Source organism: Sminthopsis crassicaudata, chromosome 2 (assembly GCF_048593235.1).
Source record: "Sminthopsis crassicaudata isolate SCR6 chromosome 2, ASM4859323v1, whole genome shotgun sequence".
NCBI lineage: Eukaryota > Metazoa > Chordata > Mammalia > Dasyuromorphia > Dasyuridae > Sminthopsis > Sminthopsis crassicaudata.
The window spans coordinates 648,264,225-648,284,340 of record NC_133618.1 but is presented as its reverse complement, the minus strand read 5'-3'; the positions used below and the strand labels follow the sequence as shown (position 1 = coordinate 648,284,340).

The following is a 20,116-nucleotide window of genomic DNA, read 5'->3' as shown; positions in this document are numbered from 1 at the left end:
AATTAATAAATGTCTATTGAATTGTAATGAATGAGAAAAGGAAGAATAGGATGAACTTCTGGAGGAGCTGGAGAATAGGATTGAGAGCACAAGAAAAGGGAACAGGCAAGGAGAAATACCCCTTCCTCAGAGATTGCAAGAAAGAGCTACTGAACGTAGATGCTGAGGGATTTTATGTGAAGAGTAGGAGGAATTGAAGGGACTCACAATGGATTGTCCTTGAATTTTTCATTAAAGCAAGGGGTAGGGCCATCTGGTGAGAAAGAATGTTGGGGGCTTGAAGAGAAAGAAGGTTAGGGAAAGCTGTTACTAAGATGTGATTCAGAGCAGAGCAAGATTGAAGGATCTCTGGAAGCAATGGGACTAGCCTAGCATCCATTGCCCAAGGTGATTTCAGGGCTCAATTTGTCCCTGTCTTTGCTTCCTTTTCCTAATGATCCCATTTATTTCCAGCAGCTCCATTTCCTCCTCCAGCTTTTGCGGTGTTGATTTGATTTTGGCCTCAGGATAGTTAGGAGACCAAAATTCTGTTTCCCCAATTGGAAAGGGTAGAGGCCTAATGGATAAATTGCCTCCTGTTTTTCCTTGCTTTCAGATGACTCAGGCAAGTTAAAGGTGGCTTCTGTTTTCCTTCTCATTTGTCTTTTATCTCTTTGTCCATATCAACATACTTCAGTCTTACTGAGAGAACAATCAGCTAGAGAAAGCAGCATGGTGTAGAGAACATTGGTAAGATGTAGAAAACCAAGGTATTGTTTTGTGTTACCTGGGTAAGGCAGGTAGAATGGGTAGAGTAATATCTGACCCCCTTATTTAACAAGGCATTGAATGAAGAAGCCTCATGGTATAATAGGAAACATGTGACCAGGGCACAAACACCTAAGCAACAAAGCCAGGCTTCTGAAGGAAACATTCTTAAAATATCTACTTCTGAAGGATCAAGGCCAGAAAGAAAAGGACATAGGATGTTTGGGGTATTGTTTTGATAGGAGAAATGAGGAAGTAAATTTGTAATCACTGCTGCTGCTGCTATTTACACTGCTGTTGTTAAGTCATTTTCAGGTGTGTCCAAAATTTCATGGCCCCATTTTGGGATTTTCTTGGCAGAAATATTGGAGTGATTTGCCATTGCCTTCTTCAACTCATTTTTACCAAGGAGGAAACTGTAGTCTTTAGGGCTAAGTGGTTTGCCCAGAGTCACACAGCTAGAAAGTGTCTGAGGCAGAATTTGAAGTCATGAAGAAGCATTTTCCTAATCTCAAACCCAGCAGTGGGCCATTTCACAATCCCTAATTTGGAATTAGAATATCTGAATTTTAAAGTAATTAGCATTACCATTTACTATCTATGGATGAACTTGGACCAGTTACTCTGAGATTCCATTCTCCTTAATAAATTAGCACTATCCCAAAGTGGAGTGGGCTGTTTAAGGAAAATTTAGAAGCCATAAATGTGCCTTATTGAATCAAGGGAATATAGTAGAAATAAGTATTTGGAAGAGGTTGAAACAAGTTATTTTGGAAACTCCTAGTTCCTGTAGTTCTACTGTTTTCCCACAAGCATAGATATGATATCATTTTTGAGAATTTGAGTAGGAACCATCAGAGCGATCAATTAAGAGAAAACTAGTAACCTTCTAGAGGCCAGTTTCAGTAGAGTATTGGGGACTGGAAGCAGGTAATAAAAGGTTAAGACTTTGTCATAAGGAAGGAGAGGCAGGAAGTGTAGATTCTCCTTTCTAAGAGTTTAATATCATGAACTGAAGGAGAGAAATGAATGATATTCCCAAAGGAGTTCAGTGAGGTTTTTTTTTTTCCTTTCTTTTTAACCAGTAGCCAGAGTGATTTCAGATTCTGTTGAAGAAAGGAGACTACCCATTTTTGCTCACCCAAATTTAGTTACTATATGTGATAAATTTTGACCTAAGTTGAGTGTTCAAATGAGAAATATACTTCTCTTATTTTTTTCATACACAGCTGGAGTGAGTTTTATAGAGATCATGGCTGGTACTCAGTGTCTGTCCAACCTTGGCCTCCAGGACAGAACAAGAGTGGATTGTTTTGTACCTTCAAAAAGGACCGTGACCCCGAGAACAGCTATATCCGTGAGTAACATGCTTCATCTGTGGCCTTCTGTAATAATGATCGATCATTTTATGGATTAGAATTCTCAGCTCTTTCAAAGTTGTTTTTCTTTACAAGTTTTTTTTTTTTGTTGTTGTTTGTTTTTATTCTGTTTTGTTTTGTTTTTACTGTATACATGATTTTTCTGGTTTTGCTCACTTTACTTTGTGTCTCTTCACACAAGTCATCCCAGATTTCTATGAAATGATCCCTTTCACTATTTCTTACAGTGTAGCCATTTTCCATCACATTCACAATTTGTTAGTCATTTTTCAGTTGATGGAAACTTGCATAATATCCAATTCTTTGCTACAACAAAAAAGTCAAGTATAAATAATTTAATATGTGTTGGGATCTTTTCTTCTTTCTATAATCTATTTGGGGTATAAGTCTGGTTAGTCATAAATTTGGTAAAAGATCATGCATGTATAGTTTTTGTGACTTTGTAGGCATAGTTACAAAGTTCCAAAAGTTCTTGCTTTTCAGAATGACTAGACCAAGTACAGTTCTACCAAAAGTATATTAATATTCCCGTTTTTCCCATAGTTCTTACAATAATCACAATTTTCCACTATTGTCATTTTTATCAGCCTAATGAATGTGAAACAGCTTCAGAATTGCTTGAATTTGCACTTCTCTAGTTATTTGTGATTTTCAATATTTTTCATGTTATTGATAGTTTGGATTTGTCCCTTTGAGGACTGCTTGTTTGTATCCTATAATCATTAATTTTTCGAGAAATGGTGCTTGTTATTATTTGAATCAATTATTATAAAAATGTACCAATACTGTGTATATTTTATATCACTAGTAGCTCCTATAAGTTACACTTCCCTAATGTCTTAAGACTCTTCAGTATAATAATAATAAAAAATTGAGTAAAAAGAAAAAAAGGCAGGAATTCTTCTGCCTATTTGGAGCATGTTATTCACAAAAGAAAAGCATCATAGTATAACGGGTAGAAGGCTCATATCATGGCCAGGAAGAACTGGCTTTAAATCCTACCTTTGGTACTAGCATTTATCAGGAGCTTGCTATGTGCTGGGCACTATGTTAAGCACTTACAATTATTTCCTTTAATACTTAAAACGACCCTGGGAGATGGCCCTATTATTATCCCCATTTTACAGTTGAGAAAACTGAGATAGGCATGAGTTGAGTGACTTGCCTAGGGTCACATAGCTAGTAATTTTCTGAGGTCATTTTGAACTCGGGTCTTCCAGAATCCAGTACCAGTACTCTATCCTTTGTACCCACTGGTCTTGACTCTGGCAGAGTCTTTCAGTCAATGTACTAGGCGTGTTTCTAAATTCTTGTAAGAGAATATTCAGTGGTTGAAGGTCTGGTTTCACACGGGAATTCCCTACACCAAGGAAAACACAGGTAGTCCCTATTCTATATGATGGAAGCTTTTAAAAAACAAGATATCCATATAGCAAGTGAAGGGTCAGAAACCTTTGAATATTGGAGAGCCAAAGTTCTGATTTTTTCCCCCTATTTTTCAGTGTGACAGTGTGACCCATCTTTGCTGATTGACTATTAGTTTTCCAGTATATTTCTTAGTTAGTAAGCTACATGAAGGCAAGAAATCTTATTTGTTTGATATCAAGTGAGGTAATATTCATGAAGCACTTAGAATAGTATCAGTCTGACAGTAGGTGCTTAACAAATGCCTATTTGTTAAGGGAGTAACCAGCTAGTGGCTGCTAGGGATGTAATTCTGACCAGCAGAATGGATCCTTTCATGTAAGAGGATGATAACACTAGAAGGAGACTGAGAGGCAAATGCATTCTCTGACCTCTCTCCTCTTCCCTCTTGCCTCCAATTTATTTCATTCCCAATCCACAAGCAACATCTGTGTCAGTAAAGGCTGCTTTGCAAATCCTTCAGGGGTGTTATGAATCACAGCTGTGGAGGCTCTAGGAGAATTGACCTGTTCCTTAACAGGTGATAATTAAAAAATAAATGCTTAGTTAATAAATGCTTAGGTCAGATTGGATTTTGTTTCATGAATTTGTTTTACATTTATATCATAGTATAACTAATTCATAATCTTGTCATTTAGGGACCAGTTGAAGGGAATATTTAGCTTGACTATTGAGGCTAGAAGAGAGAAGCATTGGGGAGGACATTATTGCTGTCTTAATATATCTGTGGTTGTCTCATGGGAGGAAGAAAATATACTGTTCTTATATTGCCCCAGAAGGCAGAAATAAAGCTAGCAGGTAAAAGTTCCAGGAAAATATATTTTGCCTTAATGTAAACAATCATTCCAACCTCCTACTGATTCAGAAATTTCTGACCTACTTGTCATTCCCTATTCATTGTTTCCTGTTTTACAAAGGATAGAAAATTGGAACTATTTTTTTCATTGAAGCAAAATAAATTTCCTTGGAACTTTCCCCCCACTAGGTCAATTGACATAGAAAATGTTCCTGAAACAGTAGGATATTAGAATATATGACTCCTATAGTCCCTTCCAATTTTCTGATTCTTATAATGAAAATTACACTAGATTTAGGATCAGATGCTCTTTGCTGGAGTCTCACTATATTTCATTAAAATCTGTACAACTACATCCATAGTTTCAATTTCCTCAACTGTACAATGTGAATATTATTACCTGTTTCACAAGATTATTGAGAGGATCAAATGAAATAAAGTATAGAAAGCACCACACAAAGCAGATAATGTCATCATTATCCTTTCCAATTTAGGAGTTGCTTTAGGGCAAAGGACGTATTTTCCTATTTTCTCACAACATCTAGCACAATGCTAGGCACAAAATAAGCATCTATTCGATTAAATTATAATCAAAACTCATTCTCCCTGGGAGCCTATAGAACTTGAGATGGATTGCTATTCCAGGCTCTGAGTGCCAGTCATAAGAAAATCTTTGTAATCATCCATTTTGAATGATCTATAGAAAGCTAGCTTATTTCAGTCTATTGATTTTTCCCTCATTTAGCTAGACAGTTCATGATCAGCAAAAGGAAGGGGCTGAAGGATGAGCTGTACTTGGTAAAAGAAGACAGTGGTTGAATTGCCCTCACTGATAAGGGTTATCATTTAACCACCCGCTGCTATGGGGCAGTGGATAGAAACTTGCATGACAGAAGAAATATGACTTCAATCATAGTTAACTTAAAAACAAAAAGGACAAAATCAAGATAAAATCAGAGAATTTTAGAGTTAGAAGAGATCTCAGAGACCATTTAGTTTAGGGATTCTTAAGTTTGGGATCCATGGATGAATTTCAGAGGGTCACTAAACATGGTTGGCCAAAAAGACATCTTTATTTCAATAAAATTGTTCCTTTTATAATCTATGCATTTAAAACACATTATTATGAGGAGTCCATGGACTTCACTGGACTGACAGAAGGATTCAAAGGTTGAGAGTCCCTGCTTTAGTACAATGCTCTTCTTTTGCAGATCAGGAAACTGATATTGAGGCCACACAAGATGTTAGCTTTATATTTATGATGAATTATGAAGGAAATGATAAAATTTAAAAAGGCTCTACTGGGTAAACTAGGGAACTTGTTGGCACATTTAGTCTGTTCTCCCAGCTCAGTGGTTCTCCAGGTATTTTGTGTTTCAGGGAGGGCCTAAGACCACAGAGACTGTCTTAATAATAGATAACATTTATATAGTGCTATAAGGTGAAAAAAAATGCAAAAAGCAAGCAAAGTGTAAAGGGCAGGAACTCTGGCCCTTTATACACAGAACAACAAAAAAGGTGGAAATACTATATTGTGATCCACACTCAGTTCTCATAGTCCTCTCTCTGGAAGCAGATGTCTCTCTCCATAACAAGTCCATTGGAATTGACCTGAATCACTGTGAAAAGAATTAAATCTATTACAGTTAATCATCACATAATTTTTTTTAATTAATGCTTTTTATTTTCAAAATGTATGCATGGATAATCTTTTAACTTTGACCGTTGAAAAATCTTGTGTTCCAAATTTTCCCCTTCTTCCCCCCACCCCCCTCCTTTAGATGGCAAATAATCCAATATATGTTAAACATGTTAAAATAATATAATCTTATTGCTGTGTATTATATTCTCTTGGTTCTACACTTAGCATCAGTTCATGTAAGTCTCTCCAGGTTTCTATGAATCAATGATATTCTTATAGAACAGTGATATTCCATTTTATTCATATGCCATAACTTATTCAACCATTCTCCAACTGATGGACATCAACTCACTTTCCAGTTTTTTGCCACTACAAAAAGGGCTGCTTTTTCCCTTTTTCATGATTTTTTTGGGATACAGACGTAGTAGAGATGCTGCTGGATGAAAGGATATGCATACTTTGATAGCTTTTGGGGCATAGTTCAATAGCTCTCCAGAATGGTTGGATCAATTCACAACTCCACCAACAATGTACTAGTGCCCAGTTTTCTCACATCCTCTCCAACAATTATCATTATCTTTTCCTGTCATCTTGTCCAATATGAAAAGTGTTACAGCAAACTTTATAAATATTATCTCATTTTATCTTCATAACTCTGAGGGGTGAATGCTGTTATTACTATCTCTATTTAACAGATGAAAAAACCAAAGGCAGAAGGAAGTTAAGCATTTTGCCTCCATGGTCATTCAGTCATCCAGTAGTAAGTATTTAAGGTCACATTTGGACTCAGGTCTTCTAGTACTTTGTGTATTGTGGAATCCCCTCACTGCCTTCTTGGCACTAGGGATAAAAACTAAACATTAGCAGAATTCTTGTGAAGATTGACTCCTTTTCAAAAATTTATTTTAAAAAACAGAATAAGAAAAAAGAAAAAAAACAAAATAAAACAAAGCAAAATGGAACTTTTGATGTGCCCAGCAGAACGTCAGGGAGAATACAAAATATGTTACAATAAATTACTAGTTCAAAAAAGTGTATTTACATTAGTAGAAATTATGTTCATGACTGTCCATCTTTTCTTTACTTCTTTGTAAATTATTCTTTTGTTCTCTGCTACATACCTTGTTTACTTTATTTTTTTTCTCCCTTTCATCCCCCCTCCAAGAAGGGTATAGTTAAGAAAGGGTATATTTATATGTACATATGTGGATACATACACACACACATATCTTTTCTATCCCTGCTGACTCTATGCTTACTTATCCTCTCCACATGCATGGATCCCTTCCTTGCTTCCCTCACCATCCATTACCCCTCCCACTAATGTCTTTTTTTTTTTTTTTCTTTTTCTGAGGCTGGGGTTAAGTGACTTGCCCAGGGTCACACAGCTAGGAAGTGTTAAGTGTCTAAGATCAGATTTGAACTCGGGTCCTCCTGAATTCAGGGCTGGTGCTCTATCCACTGCGCCACCTAGCTGCCCCACCACCACCAATGTCTTTATAGATTTTGGAGGATCCTGTACTCTTTCTGGTATATATGTAGTGTTGCTTATTTAATCCATTCCCAAAGTGAGTGGGTTTTCATAACGACAAGCTTTCCTTCCCTCTCTACTACCTGTGTGTCTTCCTCTGCACTTCATTTGTAAAACATAATTACTATTTTAACTTTAATTCATTCCCAAACTTTCTTTTGAACTACCCTATTGTTGTTGTCAATTTTTAACATATTACATATATGTATATATATGCACATATATATATATTTCCTATGTTAAAAAAAATAAACAATTTGTCCATGTTGACTTTCTTGAAACTGATCTTTGATATTGCTTTTATATGTTGAATTTTCCATTAAGTATGGATTTGTTTGTTAGAAAGTCCTGAAAATCTGCAAGTTCATTAAATATAATTTTTTAAATTTAATATTATAAATTATTTTGCTGGATGTGATATTTTTGGCCACAGATTTAGTTCTTTTGATAGTTGGTAGATATGTTTCCAGGACTTGTGGTCTTTTATAGTGGCTGCTGATACGTTCTATACAATTCTAATTGTAGCTCCACCATATTTGAATTGTTTTTTTCTTGTTTCTTGCAAAATTTTCTCTTTGATTTGGGGGTTTTGAAATTTGGCAGATTGTTTCTGTTTTGAGAGACAGAGGACTGAGTTCTGGAGTTGGAGAGAGGATGACCTGAGTGATTTCATAAAGGAAAGAACACTCACAACTAAAAAGGGAGTCAAAACATAAAGAAGGGACACCTTGATTGAACCTTGAAGGGAGCAAGAGATACCAGGGTGGCTTTCTAGATAAAGAGAGAGACCTAGGGAACAGATTGGGTTTAGTGTGAAATTGAAACCCTCTGGATTTGGAGGACAATACAGGGAACATATTCATACAGTAATAAATTCTGTATGAATATACAGAAGGCAAGGAAGGAGCCTGATATATTTTTTTAAAAGCTTATTTTTATGTCATGTGATGTTAAGACTTAGTGGGTGGGTGGGAGATCTTCCAAGGAAGAAAGGAAGATTGGGGAGGGGGACAAAAGAGGGAAGTTAAGTGAATGTTTACTGGCAACCAGCCATTAAATACATTTCCCCCTGACTACTTCAGTCCTCAGTAATCTCTCCGTCCTCTAGAATCATAAGCATTTATTGTTTGTCCCACTTGTCTGACATTTGGCACAGATTGCTGCATGATATTTCCTGTCTAATTATTTAACTTTCAGATGTACAAGCTTTATGGCCCAAGCTAGATTACAGCCTTAAGAGAAGGAAGAGAAAGAAGAATGAATTTCAAGTCCTGTATTTGCCATTTGGCTTTGGATAATCCCTTTACTTTTCTGAACCTTGATTTCCTCATCTATAAAATGGGTCTAAAAACCTTGTACAATTTCATTCACAAGATGGTGATGAGAATAAATTGAGGTAATGCATATCAAAGAGCTTCAAAAGTGCTCTGAAAATGTGTTATTATTACTTTACTTGATTTATGCTAGGGGTACAAAAACAGAAAATGGTCCCTACTTTTAAAGAGCTTACCTTCTACTAGTTGTATGTATATGACATGCACACAGAAAAAATAAATACAAGATAATTTATGGTTTAAGAGCCAACAATTACAAATATCAGGGAAGTCTTTAAGTAAAAAGTGACATTTAATCTGAGGCTTTGAAGGAAGCTAAAAAGTAGGAGTGAGGAAGGAGTAAGGCATGGAGGCATTAATGTTCAGTTCAGAGAGTAGCAGGTTGGTGAGTTTGGCTGGAGCAAAGAATGTGTGAAGGTGAAATAATCCTGGAAAGGAAGTCTGACACCCTAGAAGCCTGTTTTCTGAGTCCTTCCCACAAGGTCAGTGTTCCTGTGTATTTATCCCTATGATTAGTATAGTCCATAGTAGACAATGATCAAGAAATACTTGAGTGAATTAGATGAATGGGTGGTAGCACAATGGATAACTTGATTTGGTTTGAGGCAAGAAAAACCAAGATCAAATCCAGCCTTGGATACTTACTAGCAGTGTAGTCCTAGAGAAGTCACTTAACCTCTATTTGCCTCAGGTTTCTCAACTATAAAATACAGATAATAATAGTACCTACCTCTCAAGGTTATTTTAAGGATCAAGTGAGTTAATATTGTAAAGTGCTTATTAGCATGGTATCTGACAGATAGAAGGTGCTGTATAAACGCTAGCTATTGTGATGATGATAATAATAATAATACTGATGAGCCATCTCCAACATTTCTTGAGGTTGATCTATTTTCTCAGCATTCCAGGAACAGCACTTATTCTTCCCTTCCTTTACTCTTCTCATGTCTTTGAGGTGGTCATGGAGGCTTATGGGCAATCACAGTTGACGAGGCAGGGCTGAATCTGGAACCCTAGGGTCCTCTTTGGCCAAGATTACTTCAAGGGCCCAGGCTCCCATTTGGGGGAAAGCAGATGAGCACTGCTGATTTTCTCCAGGGCCTTTGTGTATGAGTCAGCCTACGGAAGTTGCATTCATTTATTTTAATTTAAACAGGACCAATCTCATCTTGGAAAGTATCATTGCAGGCTCTGTGCCTCTCTTTCATTTTGGCTTTATATTCTGGAGAAGAGGAGGAGGGGGATGGCAGCATATTGAATTAAATGTTTGAAGCATTTTCCCCTCATTGTCTTTTTTTTTAAGGGGAAGCAATGGGGGAAATTTACTAGCTTGTCAGTAAAGCCATTCCTCATCCACAGTCCAGAAAGGAAAAGAAAGAGAGCATAAATTCATAGACAGTCTCAGGAAAGGAATAAATCATTTAGAAAACATTTCCTCGAGAAATCATTGAAGCCTTACACTATCATTTTCTTTCTGGGTTCTCCTGTCAAATACATCTTCCAAACATGAAACAGGATCATATTTTTCTTTTTACTTTCTTTATTATTCTTCCAGCTGTTCACCAGCATCTGGATAATTGTAGTATTGAGCTAAGGCAGGATGAGATTGCATTGGTGATGAGTCAAAGGGGATAGGGTAGTTGGTTCCTGATAATTTGAGGGCTGGACATGTAGTTGGTGAATTATTTGCCATCTTTGTCTCTCTTTAGGACATTTCTTGCTAATTCTCGAGGAGAATAACTTAAGGCAGAGAGATGACTTAGAACTCAAATCAAGAGCCAGTAATTGAACATTTTTTTCCTCCTAGAACAAATACACTCGAGGAGTTGTTGCTATTTCTGTTTGTAATTCATTCTTGAAGATAATTTTACCAGGGAGGTGATGGACAGTCTTACCAGAAGAAGGGGGATCTGTGTGTGGGGTGGAAGGCAGGCAAAAGAAGGAGTGCTATGTAATGAAACCTAGGAATATAATTTGAGAGCTAAAGAGGATTTTAAAAGCTATCAAGTTTAATACCTTCTTTTTACAAATGAGGAAAGTAGAGTCATAGAGTGATTAATGGATTTTTTCAGTATCTTACAACTCAGGATTTGAAGTCTTATTGATTCCTGTCATATCATGACGGCTCTAGGAGGGGAGGCTATGCTATATGGCCATGGGTAGAAATAGTCATTGCAACTGGAAGTAAACATGGCATTCTGGATCTCAGGACTTTGGATCAAAGTCAGATTTGCTCTATGCTAGTTATGATTCTGAGTGATGCCATTTATTTGTAACCCTGGTAAAAATTTTGATGGTGAAAAGAAAACATATTTTTGATTCAAATGAATGCTTTGAGTTATCATAGTAGGGTTAATTATCAGTCTTCTACTACTACAAATAATTAAAAACTGGATGCTTCTGCACACACATACACACGTACACACACACACACACACACACACACACACACACACACACTCCCAAACTGGGTTGGTTCCTCTTAGGGAGCAAACCTACAATTCTGATACGAGGTTAATAGGAGGTACCACTCAGGGGCCCAGGTAGTAGATCCTTAGTAAGTTGGTTCATTCCAGATAAGAAGAGAGAAGACACTGAGCATGAAACAGAGAGAAAATATACCAAAAGATAATTGAAAGAGAAAAGAGAATGAAGTTCAAGATGTAGCCAATAAGTTTTTTCCTATAGAAATAAAGCAAGAATAATATTAGCATGCACTTAGATAACACTTTACAGTCACAAACACATAATCATCTCATTTGTGCCTTATTATACCAAGTCCTATGATATAGATAATGCAAGGGATATTATCCTTCAATTATGGCTGACAAGACTGGGACTTAAGTTAGACATGCCATTTTGGATATACATGGAGCCTGAACTGAAGACATCTGTTTCCAAGTCGAGAGTTAACTTTTTACTAAAACAATGTATTTTGTTGTTCTTATTCAGTCCTATCTGGCTCTTTGTGACCCCATTTGGTGTTTTCTTGGCAAAGATCCTGGTTTGCCTTTTCCTTCTGCTCATTTTACATATGGAGAAACTGAGTCAAACAAGATTACATGGTTTGCCCAGGGTCACACAGCTAATGAGTGTCTGAGGCCAGATTTGAATCCAGGAAGATACATTTTCTTGATTTCAGGCATGGTGCTGTGTCCATTGTGCTACCTAAGCTGCTCTAAAAAACATTCTAAATGTTATTAAGCACTATCCACATTTACATGTTAAAATTAAGAGAGAATACTATTATAAGCATTTTCTAAAGAAATAATAAACATGAACACAGATAAGTAGCATCTTCTTTCTAATATGAATTATTATTAATCACTGCTTTACATTTTTTTAGGTAGAGGCAAAATTTTGAATTAGGATTCCATTTGCTATGGTTCTCACTTCCCTATTGTGCTGGTTTAGAAACACTGAAATGGATCTTATTAGAACAAAGATGTCTCCCACTCTTAGTATAAAAATCCTATTTAAAAACTCTTTCGGCCTTCTTTTTTTTTTTTTTCCTGCTTGGGTTTCCAGACTATCTTTTTAGTTTTGATAACTTCCTTTCATATGTCATAAAAAAACAAAAAGAAAAATAAATCCCAGAGAATGGAACATGTATTCTGTAGACAACCCTGTTGCTCTAACACCTGGCATCCATGGATACCACTGTGGATAGATTTCAGAAGACCTGTGAACTTGAATGGGAAAAAAATCTTTATTTTCATTTCTCTAACTGAAATTTATCATTTACTTAAAATGTGAATATAGGCTATAAACTACAGTAGAACTGAGCTCTACCAGACTGCCAAAGGGTCCATGACACCCAGAAGGTGAAGAGCCTTTGCTCTAAAAATATGACATTCATTTCCAAACCATTCTCACCATGTTAGTAAAGTTTATCACTCACCCAAAGGCAGGTTGCTTGCTAGTCAAATCACCCCATGATCAGGCACTTAAGAAAATACTCCCCTCAGCATTTTTAAAGGCTTTAACATCTGTTGGCAGGCAGCACAGGGCTGACCTGAAGAATAATGAATACAAATTGGACTACTCTACTAGAATTTATTAAGATTAGATCTCATAGCAGTTTATAGGCCTAAGTGCTGGACAGAGTGAGAAAGATCCTTTAATCCCTTCATTGTATAAATTGAGAAAGCTGAGGCCCAGAGAATTTGTGACTCAGCTAAGATTTTTCTGGACTTTTTCATTCTATATGAGGAAGGGAATGATTCTCCACCACTAGAGGTATTTATGCATAGAATAGAATATTTCTGCTTAATATTGCAGATGAAATTCATGATGTGAATAACGGTTAGACCAAGTAATCTCTGGGTTCCTTTTTGACTCCAAGTCTTGGATTCAATTTAGCCAAAATTCCTGGTTCCAGGAATACAAGATTGTATCATTGCTCGCTCAGGTAGGTGCCAGAGCATAGGACAAGAGCTGAATTTCTTAAAGGGGGGTTTCTCTATACTTGCCACTCCGGTCTCCAGTCTCAGGGAAATGATTCTGGGACCATGATTAGACTGGGAAATTATTAGTATTTTATCAATGATGAAAACACATAGCAAGTCTCTTTTGAATTGAGTAGGAATATGTTCCCCTGCATATGGATGGAAAAGCTCTCATTAAAATCTTTTTCAAAATCAAATTCCCTCTTTTCATGGATGAAATCACTCAGTTCTGGGAATGATGCAATCTTGACTGAGATGGTTTCTTTCAGGCTCTGGAGTTATGAGCTCACCTCATAAGGGTGAACCCAAGAGAACAAAAAGCAGGGGCCTTTGTCCATGACAAAGAGGTTCAGTCTGGGGAGGGCAAGTTGCTTTCCTCTTTTTCCTTTCTTTTATTGTCCTTCTCATACAGAGAATGATATTTCTCCTTTTAGTTTGGAAGTATGAAGCATGAAACATGTTTAAACCTGTACCTTCTTAGCCTGCCTGAGCCTGTTGTAGCCCAAGGAAATGTAAACTTTGGTGGCCTCTACCAGTAGAGACAAGCAGCTGGGCACAGGGAAAGCTGCCTTTCCTATGCCAGGTTTCATCTGCGAGATAACACCAGCTTCAGGATTCTTATCTAACTTAGTTTTTTCCTTTGCTGACTGACTGTTGTTCTGGGGGCTGTGAGGAAAGATGCTGAGGTCATCCACTCCCCTTTCCCAGGGTATCTGGCACAATGACCTTAAAGGTGTTACCTGGGGATGTAGATTTGAAGACCTTATAGAATTTGACCTGAAGAGTTCAAAAGTTGAAATCCACTGGTTTTGGAAAGCGTTTTCATTCATATTCCCTGAGGGAAATGAAGGGGTATAATTATTATTAGATGATATTTGTGCAGAGGGAAGACTGAAGATGGGTTAGTTTGGTTTGCAAATCAAATGACAGAAAGCAGCCTTGCAGAGTAGCCTGGGGCCCAGAAGAAATTAGACGTGGTCTAAAAGAAATCAGTCTTTGGGCATTAAATGTATCTGGGTTTTATTTGCCTCATCTGAAAAATGAAGAAATTGGCTCTAATGATATTTGAAATTCCTTCTAGATTTAAAAATCTATATTTTCAAAATGAGAATTTTAATGGCATCTCCAAGTGTCCAGCCTTATTAACCTCTCAATTCTCTAGGCAAACTCTCTAAGAGTAGGAATGGTGATAACTTGCATTGGTAAGAGTTCCCTTACTACAGGTTTAGACTTTTGAAGCAGCTAGGTGGTATGGTGGAAAAAAGACTGACTCTAGAGCCAAAAAGACCTACAGTCTTTGGCTTTTTGTAGATGTTTAATAATTATTTCCTCCCTTCCCTCCCTTCCTCCCTCCCTCCCTCCCTCCCTCCCTTCCTCCCTCCCTTCCTCCCTCCCTCCCTCCCTCCCTCCCTTCCTCCCTTCCTCCCTCCCTTCCTCCCTTCCTCCCTTCCTCCCTTCCTCCCTTCCTCCCTTCCTCCCTTCCTCCCTTCCTCCCTTCCTCCCTTCCTCCCTTCCTCCCTTCCTTCCTTCCTTCCTTCCTTCCTTCCTTCCTTCCTTCCTTCCTTCCTTCCTTCCTTCCTTCCTTCCTTCCTTCCTTCCTTCCCTCCCTCCCTCCCTCCCTCCTTTCTTTCCTCCCTCCCTCCTTTCTTCCTCCTTCCCTCCTTTCTTTCTTTCCTTCCTTTTTTCTGAAACCTATGAATTTCAACAGTATAGTGATTCATTTGAAAGGGGCTTCTGTACATTGCTATCCTTGAAATTTTTTTGCTAGTGTAGAAAGAAACCTCTTTTTTTTCTCTGCTTAAGATAGTTTCAGTGAATTATGTATTCAATAAATATTTCCAGAGAGTCTAGTTTGTGGGAGAAACCTTTCTAGGTTGAGAGAAAAGGTAGAGAAAGGGCAGGGCAAAAGACCAGGTATATAAATACAAAAAAGTAGAAAGCATAGTCCTTATCTTCATGGAGCTTATAATTTAGTTGTGCAGATAATTTTAATTGGTCACAAGCATTTGTTAAGTACCTACTATACTTCAGGCATACATCAGGCTAAGTATTAAGGATGCAAAGAAAAGCAGACACTTATTCTCAGAGTACTTGCAATCTAATGAGAAAGAAAACATACAAAAAACTATGTATGAACAGATTACATACAGGATAAATCAGACATAATCAACAGAAGGAAGACTCTACCATTATGGGGAGTTAGAAAAGGCTCACTTATAAAAGGTAATATCTTTATGAGAGTCCACCTAAAATGAAAGGTGCTTTCTCCTAACATATTAGAAGTACCAGTGGTTATACCTGCTGTCCACTGTTATTCCTCCCCCTCTCCACACAACCAGTTTATCTTTTTTTATCATAAGATTCCTTCATGATGTAGTTTGTTCTAATTCTTCAAAATCCCTCATTAGTTATATCTTGTATTGTGCTCATACCTTTATTCACTTTTCCATCATGATATACATTTTATATTCTTCATAAAGTCCATGTTTTCAATATTTTGTTACATATCAGTAGAATGTTGCTTTTTTTTTTTAAGATGAAGCCTTGCTTTCACAGGAAGCTTAAGTCCAATGGAAAATGCTGCTGTTTTCCTAAAGAAATTCAGCCAACTCACCTCTTAATCAGCTTTGAACCCAACTCAATGTTGTCTCTTGTAAACAGACAGCTATATTGTCTGTTTAACTTGATGCGTTATTTATGGATTGGTATATTCTCCTTTCTCTGGTAAATTGACCTCAAAAATTAATTCTTGTGATTAGAGTATATTGAAACAGGCTATAGGGTAGAAAGAGGAAGCAAATGTTAGTCTGAGCATCTAGTTAAGGTGGCAGAAATAAAGAAGAAAAGAATTAAATGCAACAATAGAGCTCTAGATTTAGGGACTAAAGTCCAGAGCCACACTTACCTTGAGATGAGGTTCAATACTCAGAGAAATTAAAAATAATAATAATAGTGAATATAATCTTTATAAATAAAATCTTATTGATGAGCAAACAAGCTTGGAGAAGTTAAAATCTAGGACAGGATCTGATTTTTCATCTTTTGGCTCCAATATCTGGGCTCTTTTCAATAAATTGTGCTGCTGCTATGAATAAGAAAACAATGGCAGGGAAGAGCCTGGAAGCTAAAGGTCAAATTCTAATGGTTTGCCTCCAAGTGAAGAAGTTGGCCTCATGAGATGCTGACACAGTTCATCAATGCCTAAGGACCAAGGCTGGATCACAGAACACAGGAAAGCTGTGAGATAAGATTGGAGAGACAGAATGGTGCCGGAGTGGACAAATCTTTGAATACAAAATTGATGAGTTTGGATTTTATGTGGTAAGGCCAAAGGGTTTTGAGCAGAGTGGTGACATGATCAGATCTTTGTATAAAGAAGATGAATCTGGCAGCAGAGTAAAGTATGGATTGGAGGAACCAGAGGCTGAAAGCAAGAGGATCAATTAGGAGATAATTATTGCAATAGTTCAGGCAAGTGATGATGAGGGCTTGTGTGATAACTATAGAAAGGAAAAGACAGATTGAGGACTGGAGACATGGGATCAATAGGACTTGACTGGATGTAGGTGAATCAGAAAGGAGAGTCAAAGTTGATGTCAATGTCTTGACATTGTGGTAGTTGTGGAAATGGGGGTGTCATTGAAAGAAATAAAGACAAAGGAATGGGCAGATTCTAGAAGAAAGGTTGAGTGAAGTTTTTGGATAGGGGAATGATATGATGAAAATGACATTTTAAAGAGATAATTTGCCTAAAGTAAGCAAGGGTATCAGAGCAAGAAAAGACTTAATAAAAAAGGGAATAAAAATTACCTACTATATGGTAAAATCATAACTCATCCTGCCTGTGTCCAGGTAAGATGTATCTGTGAGGTCAGATGGACGCCAATGTCAAGGTGACATTATTGAGGCAACAGACTTACTATAGCCCACCAACATAAAGAGACTACTTAGGTGATGCTTTTCCTAATATAGATCACAAACTGTCACAGTGGCAAGATACAGCAATGACCGAGAGCTTTAATTATCCAGACATCTGGTAGAAATCTCACTCGGCAAGATGTGATAAATTCTTGCCTCGCTAGCAATTTCATCTTGTACAATTCTGCATTCTATTCTGACCAATGAGAGAGAACTGATTGGTGAGATGGAAGAAACCTTGGCAGAAATTTTCTTGGAGTTTGTAACAAAAAAGGAGAGGGAAATTGGGCAGAGTCATCATTTACTATAGACTTTAGGAAAGCAAATTTCAAACATTTCAAATTAAAGATAGCTATGTTCACACAGCTAAAAACTCTAAAAGAGAACATGATTCAAGGACAAAGAAAGTTATAAAATGAAAATTTGACAATAGAATTGTGAGGAATCCAAATAAGGAAGAAAAGAAAGAAGAATCAAAATAAATCGATGTAATTGCAGAAGGAGTAACAAATATATAAGATGCAAGAAAAAGGGGGCAGCTAGGTGGTGCAGTGTTAGAGCACCAGCCTTGGAATTGGGAAGATTCATCATCCTGAGTTTGAATATGGCCTCAGAAACTTACTAGCTATGGGACCCTGGACAAGTCATTATTTGTCTTAGTTTCTTCATCTATAAAATGAGCTAGAGAAGAAAATGGCAACTATTTCAGTGTCTCTGCCAAGAAAATTCCAAATAGGCTCACAAAGAGTTGGACATGATTGAAAATGACTGAACAATAAAAGGCAACAACAAATCCTTGTTTTTAAAAACTTGATGTGTGAGACAGGAAAAGAAACAAGGAAGAGATAGATAGGCTCATGATTTGGAGAAGAAAGTATAATGTTAACAAATGCCTTTGAGAACACAGAATGGGAGAAGATAACATGTGATTGATAAAAGTTCTGGACTGTGGAGTCAAAATTTTTGGGTTCAAGTCTCCATTCTATTTCTTATTATGTCTTTAGATGAGTCATTTAATTTTGGCCCTTTGTTTTAATTTAATTTAAATTTAAAGGGTTTGGGGCTTGATGAATTCTAAGAATCTGTCCAGATTTGAATGTATTAAACATGAAAAAGAGGAGATAAGAAGATAGTATGTGAGCAATGAACTGCCTTTAATGAATTTTAGATTCCTTACCTAGACAAATTATAATCCAAGATATTAAGCTAAATATCACTATCAGTGATCTTTGAGGAATCATGAAGAATGGAAAAAGACATATAGTATAAATAGGCAAGAAAGATTTTCCAAGAAAAATAATTCCAGAAAGGATAGATGCCAAATGATGGCTTGATAGCACTTTATATATAAAATATCCAAGAACTTTTAGTTGACCATGAATTTAGTATTAACTCAGAATATAATGTATGTGCTAAGTAAGTAAATAAATAAAAGACTCAAGTTTTGGAAGTTGACGTTCCATTGTATTCTGGATTAATTAAACCATTTTTGAGTTGCAGTGTAGTGCACTCCTTGGAGTCAGGAAGACCACAATTCAAATCCAGTCTCTGACACTTAATAGCTGAGAGACTCTGGACATCACTTAACTTTTAGGAGTTCCAGTTTCCTCATGTATAAAATCTGTCAAAGGCACTACCTACTTCATGGGGTTATTGTGAAGCCCAAATGATACAAGGTAGGTGAAGCATCTATTAAGCATTTATTATGTTCCAGTCACTGTACTAAGTGCTCAGTATACAAAGACAAGCAAGTAAAACAAGTTCCTGGCCTCAAGAAATTTACATTCTAAAAGGGGCAGAAAATATAAAAGGGGCTGCTGGAAAGGGGGTGTTATGTCTTAGGGGTAGAAGAGAATAGCAATAGGTAGGAGAGGGGAAAAGGTCTGAATCAGGCAAGATGAATAAAAACACTGGACATTTGTCTCTGGGATGGTTTCAGACTGAGACTAAGGTTCCACAGGGGAGATGGTTCCATTCAGATGATGTCTGAATGGAAAAGACATGATTTAGAAATATAGATAGAATTCTGTAACCCTTCAAGTGCTGTATAAATGTCAGAACTTTGGGGATCTGGATACTGCATTCTAACAACACTGATCTAGACCAGGATTTTTTTTTCTTTTTGTATAGATTTTAGATCATTTGGCAATTTGGTAAATTAATGAATGCTTTCTCAAAATGATATTTGTTCACTATATTTGTATATATACAAATTTGAGTTAGAGGTTTGTGAAAAGAAAGATGTAATTATTATTTTTTCATATCCAGGTCAGAAGCCTTGTGAAATCTATCTGTGGACTTCTTGGGGATTCATGTATCCCAGATTAACTCTAGAGTAGGGCCATTATGATCGTGAAGTTTATGAAAATGAGTTATTAGGGATGGCAGGGTAGCAGGCTTCTTTCTACAACTCTACAAAGAATTAGTAAGAAAGGGTTGGTGTTCCAGGGAGGCAGATTTTGGATTAATATAAAAAGCATTCTAAGAGTTAAAGAATAATGAAATCCTGCCTGTATTTGGCCAAGTTCTTCTGAGACATCCTTTGTGTTGTCTAAGGCAGACAAAGGGACAGAGAAGCATCAGGAGGAGCATGGATATATTTTACTTAGGATACATTGAGAAGGAAGACACTCCTCTGTCCTAATTGGAATAAACAGTATGTCAGGGAGAAAAGGGCTCTAAGAACCAGAGGGGAAGAAGCTGCTGAGCACATCGCTGTGGTTTATGAGGCTTTGGGGAACTCTATTGTATTTTATAACCTGTATGATTGATGGGCTGAAGCAACCACCAACCAGCTGTCATTTGGCTCTCACCAAATGAAATCTTAAATTGTAGTCTTGTTAATCAAAAGCATTCAGGATTTAAATGGACAAAGCCGTGGTCAGGAAGAGGTTGG

The 20,116-nt window shown here is 36.9% G+C and overlaps 1 protein-coding gene across 1 annotated transcript in view; it reads left to right on the top strand.

Moving 5' to 3' along the window:
- The first annotated feature begins 1,191 nt into the window (after nucleotides 1–1,191).
- LOC141553817 (heparan-alpha-glucosaminide N-acetyltransferase-like) overlaps nucleotides 1,192–20,116 on the top strand; it is a 326,105-nt gene continuing 307,180 nt past the window's right edge. The window contains exons 1-2 of the mRNA XM_074285273.1: nucleotides 1,192–1,321; nucleotides 1,977–2,104. The gene's annotated coding sequence lies outside the window, so the exon portion shown is untranslated. The remainder of the gene's footprint in view (nucleotides 1,322–1,976; nucleotides 2,105–20,116) is intronic.